Source organism: Macaca fascicularis, chromosome 16 (genome assembly GCF_037993035.2).
Source record: "Macaca fascicularis isolate 582-1 chromosome 16, T2T-MFA8v1.1".
Classification (NCBI taxonomy): Eukaryota; Metazoa; Chordata; class Mammalia; order Primates; family Cercopithecidae; genus Macaca; species Macaca fascicularis.
Genome location: NC_088390.1, coordinates 34,717,348 through 34,731,401, shown reverse-complemented (window position 1 = coordinate 34,731,401; position 14,054 = coordinate 34,717,348).

Genomic DNA, 14,054 nt, shown 5'->3' with positions numbered 1-14,054 from the left:
AAGAAAGTTCTCCCATTTCCTCTGCAGCCCCTGACTCAAGTTTCATCAGTGCCCCCTTTTTTTTCAGAACCAAAAATAAGGGGGTGAGGTCTGGTATGTATTCAAGTATTTGCAGATTTGGGCAGAACATTCCAGACCAGGTGTGTCCAATGTTTTGGCTTCCCTGGGGCACATTAGAAGAAGAATTATCTTGGCCCACACATAAAATATACTAACACTAATGATAACTGATGAGCTAAAAAAAAAAAAAAAAAAAAAAAAAAATTGCAAAAAAAAAAATCTCATAATGTTTTAAGAAAGTTTATTAATTTGTGTTAGGATGCTTTCAAAACTGTCCTGGGCCACACACCACCTACAGGCTGCCAGTTGGACACACTTGCTCTTAGACATGTAAGTCTGATGCTAAGCATGGCACATTGCCCCAAGGATGTTTCTGATGCCTTGATTAACTCATGATGTCTGGACGGATGTCTGGCAGGGGACAGAGTTGCTTTTGGTATCATAGCATGCTCTGGCCACCTGGTGGCTGTGCAAGGGCTTAAAGCACTAGCTGTCTATGGTTGGTGATTTTTCTTTCCTTTCCCTTCTCTTCTTCCTTTCCTCTCCCTTCTCTTCTTCCTTTCCTCTCCAGAATTAGGGTCTTCGGGAAACACTCATTTAGTCATTTTTTTCAATCATCCACTCTTAGGCTGGCTTAGGCCCTCACGGTGTGTCCTCATTGCATCTTGTGCTTTTCCAATTACACAAAGTCACATTGATCATGCTGCAGAAATTGCTTTAGGAACTAGAAGTACTGGTTTCCAAGGGTTCGGGGGAACTGAGGCACTTGGGGCTCAGATAAAGGACAAGACTTTTCATAGTATATTTTTCTGTAATCTTTAAATTTTGAACATTGAGAACATATTTTCTATTAAAACAAAGTGATTTAAAAAAATAAAACATTGTTTACCTATCTAATTCTTCCACTAGGCTCCATGCTCTAAAAGGGCAGGGGCTTCATCTGTCTAGTTCACTGGGTTTTTTTGTTTGTTTGTTTCTCTTTTTTTGTTATTGAGACAGGGTCTCACTCTGTTGCCCAGGCTAGAGTGCAGTGGCACAATCATGGCTCACTGCAACCTCCACCTCCCAGGCTCAAGCAATCCTCCCACCTCAGCCTCCCAGGTAGCTGAGATGATAGGTGTGTGCCATCATGCCCAGCTAATTTTTGTATTTGTAGAGACAGGGTTTTGCCGTGTTGCCCAGGCAGGTCTCGAACTCCTGGACTCAAGGGATTCACTGGCCTCAGCCTCGCAAAGTACTGGGATTACAAGTGTGAGACACTGCACCCTGCCTGATTCATTGTTACGGTTTTGGCTCTAAGCATAACTTCTAGCTCAATAAGTATATTTTGAATGAATGAATGAATGAATGAATGGGTTTTGTGATTTTGGTGGCATAGTCCTTATTGTTAGGAGCACCCAGCTGAGTTTGGCCTTCTCACCCCAGCCACAACTGGCCTGCTTGTGCTTCACACACTCTCAGCATTGTAATATGGGGGCTTTCCATCCTACTGAATTGCTAGTACATGGAGACCAACTTAGCTAATTTTTAATTTTTGCGGAGAAGCGGGGCTTTTATGTTTGATTGAAAAGCCCAAATGCACATGCACAGAACTATAGTGGGGGTCAGGTGGGAATCAGGGTTATTGTGCAAACAATTTACAAATATCCATCAAACATTCCTGGAGTCCTAAGTCCTCGTCTGGCTTCAACCCACTTTTCTCAATCACCTTAAGTCCCAAAAGATTGAGGATTCTCAGCTGTCCAGTACTGACCACCAAGCCTTCCAAATATCAACTCAATACAGTTTTTAACAGAGTTCTAGAGGATTCTCCCTCTGACATTGTCTGGCCCTGCTGCTTCCCTTGCTGCAGCCCCCAGCCCCAACTCGTTCCAGGAAAGTTAAAGCAGAGCCACTCAAGGAGTGGGAATGAAGGGAGCAACCAGCTTGGAATCCCTTCTCCCAGGCTGGGTTTGGGTCTCTCCTGCTCATCCTTGTTAATACTAACTACAGCTTACTGAGCATTGACTGCAAAACCAGACAGTGCCTTTGTAATCCTTACCACAATGCCATGAAGTAGATAATAATAATAATAATACCCGTTTTATAGATGAGCTAACTGAGGTTCTGAGAGGCCAGGGAAGTTCTGGGCCAGGGAACCTAGCAGGGACTTCAGTACATGTCTATCTGACTGCAAAGCCCATCTTCTTTCTTCCTGGCACGAAGTAGGATGGTAATATCTACCTTAACCACTGCTATCAGAGGAAGGGAAATAAAGGGGTTTAGGGCAATGCTAGGTACTCAGAACTCATCACCACATGGTAATTGCATTACTGATTGTGCCAAGTCAGATACCATCTTTTGCCAGATTCTCATAGAGACAAATGGGAGCAAGCAGCACAGATTTTAGAGAAAAAAAAAAAAGCATAAAAAATGTTTCCTTTGAATTTGGAAAATTCACTCCATTTTTCTTGTTTTCCGATATTTTTCTTTATTAAATTTTAGCAGCGTATTTTGTCAGTCTAGTTTTCTAAAGGGCATGGATCTACTGGGGACACAGATTGCAAACTGTGTTCTCAGCCTACACACTCATTGCACAACTGAGTGAGAAAACTGGCTGTCCAGAGGGGTGCGCTGTTAGATTTAGGGGTGATATCTGACATTAAGAGGACTGTGACAGCTCCCCAAATGGAACCTGGGCAGTTCGAACCTTGGGCTTCTCGACACCAGGGCTACATGCCAAGCATTGTAGATGCTCAATGGAATTTTGTGAATGGCTTGGACTCCCTGGCCTTGCTTCTAGGCCAGGGGAGAGGGAGTGAGGTCATGGGGCCAGGGAAGCCCTTGGACTCAGCACTTTGTGGTAAGTGCACAATGGAGTTGGCCAGGCGGCTCAGCAGCACTTTTGTTGTGTGGGAATAAGCAGGATGGGTACAAAGCAAAGGGCCCAGTCAGCATTCAGCATGCACCCACCTCCCCGATGAGGGGCTGCTGCTACAGGATCTTGTTTTTTTGAGCTGTGCCTTTCTACCTCTTTAAACAGGCAGGGGAGCCAGGGCCTGGCTGGGCCTGAAAAGCCAGTAGGGCAGGCACTGGGGGAGAACTTGCCTCCATTTCTTTCTGAACCCTTTCTGAGGTCATCCATTCCTCTGCTTCCAGGCATAAAAGGATGCCAACCTGCTAGGAGAGCTGTTGTCCTAAGGGCCCAGCCTCCACAGCCTGCTTGCTCTGTGTGTAAATGACTCAGAGCATCTCAATTCAACTCAGTCTAAGCTAACTTCTCAATACTGCAGCTTTAGTTACTTCCTCTCAACTAGAACCCCTAGAAACAGCTAGAGAAGTAGATACAAGGATGGGACTTGTCCTATTGTGTGACACTCAGCCCACTCTCTCCACTGTAGCTAAGCAGTCCAACTCTGTCTCATTCAGGGTTGCTAGATTGAGCAAGTAAAAACATAAGATACTAAGTTAAATGTGAATTTCAGGTAAATAACGGCTTTTTTTTAGTATCAGTAGATCGCAAACATTTTTTCTACTAAAAATTATTTGTTGTTTATCCGAAACTCAACTTTAATTGGGTATCCTGCTTTTTATCCATCAACCCTAGTCTTATCTTGCTTTTGTCTGGAGCACCCCATGATCCCCCTCTGCTAATCTGCTTCTCTTTTGTCCTTTGGAGAAGAAAGTGTAAAGAGTCACCACCTGCAGGAAATCTTCCCTGGCTTAACCAGGCTGACCAGCCAACCACAGCATCCTATGACAAAGAGGAGAAAGGAAGAAAACCAGTATGTTTTTAAGTCTTTTTCCAAATGTTATCTAGTTTAGTCCTCCCAAATAACCCTGGGAGATGTGCCTAACTAGCTCCATTTTCCAATGCAGAAAACAGACTCAGAGAACTTATGTTATCAACCTGAGGCCACATAGCTAGGAAGTGGCAGAGCCACATTACAAACTCAATTCTCTTTGTTTCAAAAATCTGTATTTTTTTATCATGTTGCTTATAGGCATCCCTCTTCCTCTTGACTTGTGTGAACAACAGAGTAGCCAGAAAAGCAACTTTATTCTCATCTCCTCAGCCCCTTTATTTATTTATTTTTCTGGTGGAGCTCGTTTATCTTCTTTGCCTTGGATGTATATTTGGATGGACTCATGGCTTTTCTGGATACTTATTGGTAATAAAAAGTTAGATGGTTACTTTTATTATTATTATTATTATTATTATTATTATTATTTTTATTTGAGACGGTCTTGCTCTGTCACCCAGGCTGGAGTGCAATGGTGTGATCTAAGCTCACTGCAATCTCCTCCTCCTGGGTTCAAGCGATTCTCTTGCCTCAGTCTCCCAAGTAGCTGGGACTACGGGCATCCACCACTATGCCTGGCTAATTTTTGTATTTTTAGTAGAGATAGGTTTCACCATGTTGGCCAGGCTGGTTTCAAACTCCTGACCTCAGGTGATCCACCCGCCTTGGCCTCCCAGAGTGCTGGGATTACTGGCATGAGCCACCGCACCCGGCCTATTTTATTTTTTTGAGACTGAGCCTCACTCTATCACCCAGGCTGGAGTGCAGTGGTGTGATCTTGGCTCACTGCAACCTCCACCTCCCGGGTTCAAGTGATTCTTGTGCCTCAACCTCCCAATTAGCTGGGATTACAGGCACCCACCACCACGCCTGGCTAATTTTTGTATTTTTTGGTAGAGATGGGGTTTCGCCATGCTGGCCAGGTTGGTCTCAAATTCCTGGCCTCAGGTGATCTGCCTGCCTCGGCCTCCCAGAGTGCTGAGATTATAGGCATGAGCCATCTTGACTGGGCCTAGATGATTACTTTAAATCACAAAAAAAGACAATCTCAATGTTAAATGCGAATGTTCAGTGTATGGTGGTAGCAACCAAAACTTCAATCTCCATTCAAAAGTAAGTCGTCTGTTTGTAATCCCGGACAGGACATGCTTTAGGCAGAAACCCTGGACCCACGCAAAGTGAACCCTTTTTTCTTTCTCCCACTGTTTCACTGGTTTCTGACCCTTCCAGGAGCGGAGGAAACAAGAGAGGAAGAGGGCAGAAAATGTCTTACTTGACTGGTCGTGTGGTTAGATGGCTTCACACTCTCTGTATCTGGCAACTCTTCACAGCTGTCAGTCTTGTGGACTTAATGGTTCTTGGGAGAGTCCCCCACTTGCAATAACTTTGATCTAGGTCTATGCATCTCCACTCTGGCTACCTGTTCCTTCTACAGCTCCTAGGCACCTGGTGGCCACCTACAGTGTCATTCTGCTAAGGACACATTAGTCCTCCAGGTCTAAGTCGCTACAGCCCCATTCCAGCTCCCTCTCAGGCATGACCTCCCTCTTATCCATGGGAAGCACTCACACATGCTTTGCCATGGCCAGTTCTGGCATGTGGGCTTGTTCTTACTCAATCAGCCTCCTTTGCTTGGCCTCATCCCTCAGCAGTTGCCCAGCCTAACTTCTGACCTTCAGATTCTAAACTGCAGGCGATACATCTTAAGCTTTGAGTGGGCCCCTCGTAGCCTTCTCCTTTGCCTTGCAGTGAAGCTTCTTGACCCCTTCCCCTGAAGGGCAGTGGGATTCACAACACAGCTGCCTCCCAAAATTTTCTTTCTGCCTCTGTCTCCAATTTCTCCAGCTCTTTTATATTCTTGGTATAAGAAGAAAGGGTAGGCTACGCACTATGGCTCATGCCTGTAATCACAGCACTTTGGGAGGCCAAGGCGGGTCAATCACTTGAGGTCAGGAGTTGGAGACCTGCCTGGCCAACATGGTGAAACACTGTTTCTACTAAAAATACGAAAATTAGTCAGGGTGTGGTGGCACGTACCTGTAATCCTAGCTACTGGGGAGGCTGAGGCAGGAGAATGACTTGAATCTGGGAGCGGAGGTTTCAGTGAGATGAGATCGCGCCACTGCATTCCAGCCTGGGTGACAAAGTGGACTGTGTATCAAAAAAAAAAAAGAAAAAGAAAAAGAAAAAAAGAAATTTCTGCATAATGGTCTGTTACACAACTCACTACTTTGGTTTTTAATATCTACCACTTTGGCGACTCAGCCGATTTTTGTTTTTTGTTTTTTTTTAGAGACAGGACCTTGCTATCTCGCCCAGGCTGAAGTGCAGTGGTGCAATCATGGCTCATTGCAGCCTTGAACTCTTGGGCTCAAGCGATCCTCTCACCTCAATCTCCTAAGTAGCTAAGAATACAGGTGTGCACCACTATGCCTGAGTAATTAAAAAAAAATGTTTGTGAGACAGGATCTCACTATGATGCCCAGGCTGGTCTTGAACTCCTGGTTTCAAGTGATCCTCATGCCTTGGCTTCCCAAAGTGCTGGGATTACAGGTGTGAGCCACCATGCCCAGCCTGAAATTTCCACAGTAACATCCTGCTCCTTGTGTATGTTCCTTCACACTGTCTTCAAGCTGCTTAACGCCTAGACTCCCTTTGCTCCCAGCAGGTGACATTATAACCTATTTTATCAGGCATGGATTTCCTCAACTTTCTGCCCCTGGAAGCTGCAATACCTGCAGGAGTATCTATTACCACACCCACCTCACCTCTTTAACTCCAGCCCCAGATGATCAGCACTTCCTGTCCTGAATTATATACCCTCTTACCATCTCAGGAACTTCATTTAATCAATAGCCCCCTTTTATCTAGTATTTTAAAAAGCAACTCCTATAGTTTGTTAGAAAATTATGTATAACCTAAGAGGTCATATTTTCTTGTGTAATAAATATTTGGTGCATCAAAGGTATATAATATATGTGTGTGTATGTGTGTGTATATATATATGTTTTATTTTTTTATTTTTATTTTTTTATTTTTTGATTTCTGAGATGGAGTTTTGCTCTTTTTGCCCAGGCTGGAGTGCAATGGCAGGATCTCAGTTCACTGCAACCTCTGCCTCCTGGGTTCAAGCAATTCTCCTGCCTCAGCCTCCCTAGTAGCTGGGATTACAGGCGTCCACCACCATGCCCAGCTAATTTTTGTATTTTTAGTAGGGACAGGGTTTCACCATGTTGGCCAGACTAGTCTCAAACTCCTGACCTTAAGTGATCTTCCACCAGCCTCAGCCTCCCAAAGTGTTGGGATTACAGGTGTGAGCCACCGCACCTGGCCTACATATTTTTTAAAAACCCAGCAGCTACTCTGCCCAGAGGTTACCATTTTCAACTTTTAGCTTTTTTTCTGGTATTCATCGATTTTGATGTTATATATTATAGGTTTTGGCAGGTAAGATTTTATCCCTCTGGCCAGGCATGGTGGCTTATGCTTATAATCCCAGCACTTTGGGAGGCTGAGGTGGGAGAATCGCTTGAGCCCTGGAGTTTGAAACCATCTTGGGCAACATAGTGAGACCCCATCGCTACAAATAAAAAAAAAAAATTAACTGGGCATGGTGTTTCATTCCTATAGTTCCAGCTACTTAGGAGGCTGAGGCAGGAGGATTGCTTGAACCCAGGAGGCAGAGGTTGCAGTGAGCTGAGATGGCACTACTGCACTCCAGCCTAGGTGACAGAGTGAGACTCTGTCTCAAAAAAAAGAAAAAGAAAAAGAAAAAGAACAAAAAAAAGGGCCAGGCACGGTGGCTCACACCTGTAATCCCAGCACTTTGGGAGGCCAAGGTGGGCAGATCACCTGAGGTTGGGAGTTTGAAACCAGCCTGACCAACATAGAGGAACCCCATCTCTAGTAAAAATACAAAAAAATTAGCTGGATGTGATGGCACATGCCTGTAATCCCAGCTACTCGGGAAGCTGAGACAGGAGAATCACTTGAACCCAGGAGGCAGAGGTTGCGGTGAGCCAAGATCACGCCATTGCACTCCAGCCTGGGCAACAAGAGCGAAACTCAGTCTCAAAAAAAAAAAAAAAAAAGATTTTATCCTTCTTATGGCCCTCTCCCTCCCCACCGTCCTATGGATGTATTATACATTTTACTTAAATCCATGTTCAGCATTTCCATGTCTATGAATTTGTAAATATTGTTCACTGCTGACCAAGTAAAATTTGATAACATTTCCTTTCTTGAACCATGTTTTGCTTTTTCTAGAGTTAAGAAAATGCCTAATGTTTTTCATAGGTTCAGTTTCCCAGCATCTTCATTAAATACTTCTAACACGGGGTAGGGAACATCACACACCGGGGCCTGTCGTGGGGTGGGGGGAGAGGGGGCAGGGATAGCATTAGGAGATATACCTAATGTAAATGACGAGTTAATGGGTGCAGCACGCCAACATGGCACATGTATACATATGTAACAAACCTCCACGTTGTGCACATGTACCCTAGAACTTAAAGTATAATAATAAAAGAAAGGTAAAAAAAAAATACTTCTAATAGGATAGTCTACATTTGAACCTGTCAGATCATGTCTCAGCTCCATTTTCCCCCCTGGAGACCTCTTTTCTGGAAGCCTCCCACCTCAGCCTCCCAAGTAGTTGGGACTACAGATGCATGCCACCATGCCCAGCTAATTTTTGAATTTTTTGTGGAGACGAGGATTTGCCATGCTGCTCAGGCTGGCCTCAAACTCCTGGGCTCAAGTGATCCGCTCACCTTGGCTTCCCAAAGTGCTGGGATTACAGGTGTGAGCCACCATGCCCAGCCTGGAAGCCTCTGTTCCATTCCAGTCTGGGGAAGTTTCTCCCTATGCTACTCCCTATGCTACTCCCTATGCATAGCTACTACCCAGAGACTTCTCTTGACTGATGTCCTGGGCATCCACTTTGCTTGCCTTCAGGGTTGAACACTATATCTTCCTCTTTCATAGTTTATCCTCTCGTTTTGGTAAAGCACATTCTCTAATAGTGTCCTGAGACATGGTACATGGAGATAATTTTTTTGAGATCAGAATGTCTAAAAATGTATTTTCGTACAGTAGCATTTGATTGAAGGTTCGGCTGGAGGTAGAGTACAGTACCAGTACTCTACAGATTGTGAAAATACTTCCCCTTTGTCTCCTATGTGCAATGTTGCTATTGGGAAGTATGATGCCATTTTGTTGTTGTTGCCCAGGCTGGAGTGCAATGGCGTGACCTTGGCTCACTGCAACCTCTGCCCCCCAAGTTCAAGTGATTCTCCTGCCTCAGCCTCCCGAGTAGCTGGAATTACAGGTATGCGCCACCATACCCGGCTAATTTCATATTTTTAGTAGAGACAGAGTTTCTCCATTTTGGTTAAGCTGGTCTCAAACTCCCAACCTCAGGTGATTCCCCTGCCTCTACCTCCCAAAGAGCTGGGATTATAGGAATGAGCTACCGTGCCAGCCAATATGATGCCATTTTGATTGCTGATTCTTTGTATAAGATTTTCTTTTTTCTTTCTAAAAGCTTTTGGATCTTTTTTTTCTAATCCCTAAAGATCTGAATTTCCTGAGGCTATGCTTTGGTGAAAATCTTATTTTCTTTATTTTTCCAGGCATTTAGTAGACTTTTCCAACCTTAGGAAATCTGTGTTCTTCAATTCTTGGAAAAATTCCTGTAATTTTTTTTTTTTTTTTTTTTTTTTTTTTTTTTTGAGACAGAGTCTCGCTCTGTCGCCCAGGCTGGAGTGCAGTGGCCGGATCTCGGCTCACTGCAAGCTCCGCCTCCCGGGTTCACGCCATTCTCCTGCCTCAGCCTCCCGAGTAGCTGGGACTACAGGCGCCCGCCACCTCGCCTGGCTAGTTTTTTGTATTTTTTAGTAGAGATGGGGTTTCATCGTGTTAGCCAGGATGGTCTCGATCTCCTGACCTCGTGATCCACCCATCTCGGCCTCCCAAAGTGCTGGGATTACAGGCTTGAGCCACCGCGCCCGGCCTGTAATTTTTTTTTAAATCATTTTCTCCCTTGTATTTATTGTTTTTTTCTGCAACTTCTATTGGTTGGATGTTGGACCTCCTGAATTGATATTCTAGTTTTCTTTTTTTTTTCTTTTTTTTTTTTTTTTTTTGAAACGGAGTCTCGCTGTGTCTCCCAGGCTGGAGTGCAGTGGCGTGATCTCGGCTCACTGCAAGCTCCGCCTCCCGGGTTCACGCCATTCTCCCGCCTCAGCCTCCCAAGTAGCTGAGACTACAGGCGCCCGCCACCACGCCCGGCTAGTTTTTTGTATTTTTAGTAGAGACGGGGTTTCACCATGTTAGCCAGGATAGTCTCGATCTCCTGACCTCGTGATCCACCCGCCTCGGCCTCCCAAAGTGCTGGGATTACAGGCTTGAGCCACCGCGCCCGGCCGATATTCTAGTTTTCTTACATGTCTCTTCTATTTTATGTTTCTTTGTCTTTTTTGTGACTTTTTTTTTTTTTTTTTTTTTAAAGACAGAGTCTTGCTCTGTTGCCCAGGGTGGAGTGCAGTGGCACAATCTGGCTCACTGCCACCTCCACTTCCAGGCTCAAGCAATCCTCCTACCTCAGCTTCCTGAGTAGCTGGACCCACAGGTGCATGCCACAGTGCCTGGCTAATTTTTGTTTTTTTGGTAGAGATTGGGGTCTTGCCATGTTGCCCAAACTGGTCTTGAACTCCTGGGCTCAAGGGATCCTCCTGCCTGGGCCTCCCAAAGTGCTGGGATCACAGGCATGAGCCACTACACTCAGCCTTTTTTTCTGACTTCTAAGCGATTTCCTTGATTTAACTTTTAACTCCTATTAATTTCCTACTGCGGCTAAAACAAGTTGCCCCATAAAAAGGGAACACATATACACTGTTGATGGAATGTAAATTAGTATAATCTCTATAGAAAACAGTATGGAGATTTCCTTTTTCTTTTCTTTTCTTTTTCTTTTTTTTGAGACGGGAGTCTCACTCTGTCACCCACGCTGGAGTGTAGTGGCGCTATCTTGGCTCACTGCAATCCCCACCTCCCTGGTTCAAGCAATTCTCCTGCCTCAGCCTCCCGAGTAGCTGGGATTACGGGCACACGCCACCTCACCCAGCTAATTGTTTTGTATTTTTAGTAGAGACAGGGTTTCACCATGTTGGCCACACTGGTCTCGAACTCCTGACCTCAAGCAGTCCTCCTGCCTCAGCCTCCCAAAGTGCTGGGATTACAGGCATGAGCCACCACACCCAGCCATGGAATACTGCTCAGTCATAAAAAAGAACAAAATAATGTATTTTGCAGCAACCTGGATGGAGCTGGAGGACATTATTCTAAGTCAAGTATCTCAGGAATGGAAAACCAAATACCGTATGTTCTTGCTTAGAAGTGGGAGCTAAGCTGTGGATATGCAAAGGTATGCAGAGTGATATCATGGACTATGGACACTCGGGGGGGGAGAGTGGAAGGGAGGCGAGTGATAAAAAACTACATATTGGGTACAATGTACACTACTCGAGTGATGTGTGCACTCAAATCCCAGACTTCACCACTCTACAATTAATCCATGTAGCCAAAAATTACTTGTACCTTAAAAGCTATTCAAATTAAAAACATTTTTTTAAATTAAAAAAATGGCTGGATATGGTGGCTCACACCTATAATCGCAACACTTTCGGAGGCTGAGGTGGGAGGACTGCTTGAGCTCAGGAGGTCGAGACCATTATGGGTAACACAGCAAGACCTGTCTCTACTAAAGAAAATAAAAATAAAAATAAAAAAAGCCAGTTGTGGTGGCTCGCACCTGTAATCCCAGCTATTTGAGAGACTGAGATGAGAGGATTGCTTGAGCCTGGGAGGTCAAGATTGCAGTAGGCTGAGATTACACCACTGCGCTCCAGCCCGGGCGATAGAGCAAGCCTTAACTCAAAAAAAAAAGCAAAAACATTAAAAAAAAATTAGCCGGCCGGGCGCAGTGGCTCAAGCCTGTAATCCCAGCACTTTGGGAGGCCGAGATGGGCGGATCACAAGGTCAGGAGATCAAGACCATCCTGGCTAACACGGTGAAACCCCGTCTCTATTAAAAAATACAAAAAGCTAGCCGGGCGAGGTGGTGGGCGCCTGTAGTCCCAGCTACTCGGGAGGCTGAGGCAGGAGAATGGCGTGAACCCGGGAGGCAGAGCTTGCAGTGAGCTGAGATCCGGCCACTGCACTCCAGCCTGGGTGACAGAGCGAGACTCCGTCTCAAAAAAAAAAAAAAAAAAAAAATTAGCCAAGTGTGGTGGTGCATGCCTATGGTCCCAGCTATTCAGAAGTCTGAGGTGGGAGAATTGCTTGAGCCTGGGAGGTCAAGGCTGCAGTGAGCCGAGATTACACCATTGCACTCCAGCCTGGGCAACATAGTGAGACCCTGTCTCAAAAAAAATCAAAAGCAATTGGAAAGCAAATTACCACAAATTTGTGTTGGCTTAAAACAACACAAATTGGCTAGGCACAGTGGCTCATGCCTGTAATCTCAGCACTTTGGAAGGCCGAGGTGGGTGGATCATTTGAGGTCAGGAGTTCAAGACCACCCTGGCCAACATTGTGAAACCCTGCCTCTACTAAAAATATAAAAATTAGCCGGATGTGGTGGCGGAAGCCTGTAGTCCCAGCTACTTGGGAGGTTGAGGCGGAAGAATCACGCGAACCCAGGAGGCGGAGGTTGCAGTGAGCCAAGATTGTGCCACTGTGCTCCAGCCTGGGCAACAGAGCGAGACTCTGTCTCAAACAAACAAAGAAACACAAGAAACCCCACAAATTTATTATCTTACAATTCTGGAAGTAGGACTGCATTTTTTCCTGGAGGTTCTAGGGGAGAATCTATTTCTTTGCCTTTATCTGGTTTTAGAAGCAGCCTGCATTCCTTGGCTCATGGCCTTTTCCTCCACCTCCAAAGCCAGCAGCACAACATCTTCAAATTTCAATCTCTTTGACTCTGACCTTTCTTCCTGCCTCCCTCATAAGGCTCTTTGTGATTACATATCCAGATAATTTTGGACAATCTTGCTATCTCAAGTTGCTTAATCATATCTGGAAAGTCTTTTTGCCATATAAGAACATATTTACAAATTCTAGGGATTAGGATATAAACATCTCTAGAGGGCCATAATTCTCTCTGCCACAAACTCTTTTGCCAATCTGTTATTTTATTGTATTGTATTTGTCTATTTATTTATTTATTTATTTATTTATTTATTTTCCGAGACAGAGTCTCACTCATTCACCCAGGCTGGAGAGCAGTGGCGTGATCTCCGCTTGCTGCAAGCTCCGCCTCCCGAGTTCATGCCATTTTCCTGCCTCAGCCTCCCGCGTAGCTGGGACTGCAGGCGCCCACCACCACACCTGGCTACTTTTTTTGTATTTTTAGTAGAGATGGGGTTTCACCTTGTTAGCCAGGATGGTCTCGATCTCCTGACCTCATGATCCACCCGTCTCGGCCTCCCAAAGTGCTGGGATTACAGGCATGAGCCACTGCACCTGGCCTATTTTATTTATTTTGAGACACAGGCTGGAGTGCAGTGGCACAATCTTGGCTGACTGCAGTCTTGAACTCCTGGGCTCAAGTGATCCTCCTGCCTCAGCCTCTCAAGTAGCTGGGACTATAGGAGCACATCACCATGGCTGGCTAATTGTTTTTATTTTTTTGTTGTTGTTTTCTTTTTTGAGATGGAGTCTCACTCTGTCGCCCAGGCTGGAGTGCAGTGGCGTGATCTTGGCTCACTGCAACCCCTGCCTCCCAAGTTCAAGGGATTCTGGTGCCTCAGCCTCCTGAGTAGCTGGAACCTCAGGTGTCGCCACCCTGACTGGCTAACTTTTGTATTTTTAGTAGAGCTGGGGTTTTACCATGTTGTCCAGGCTGGTCTTGAACTTCTGACCTCAAGTGATCTGCCCTCCTTGACCTCCCAAAGTGCTGGGATTACCGGCATGAGCCACTGTGCCCGGCCTGTTTTTATGTTGTAAAAGTGTGTTGCCCAGGCTTGTCTTGAACTCCTGGCCTCAAGTGATCCTCCTGCCTCAGTCTCCCAAAGTGCTGGGATTACAGACAGGAGCCATCGCACCTGGTCTGGTCAGGTATATCTATATCTCTCAATTAAGATTTGACTATTGTTTTCCTCACGATTAGACTAGGGTAACATGTTTTTGGAACATAGTAGAGAGAAA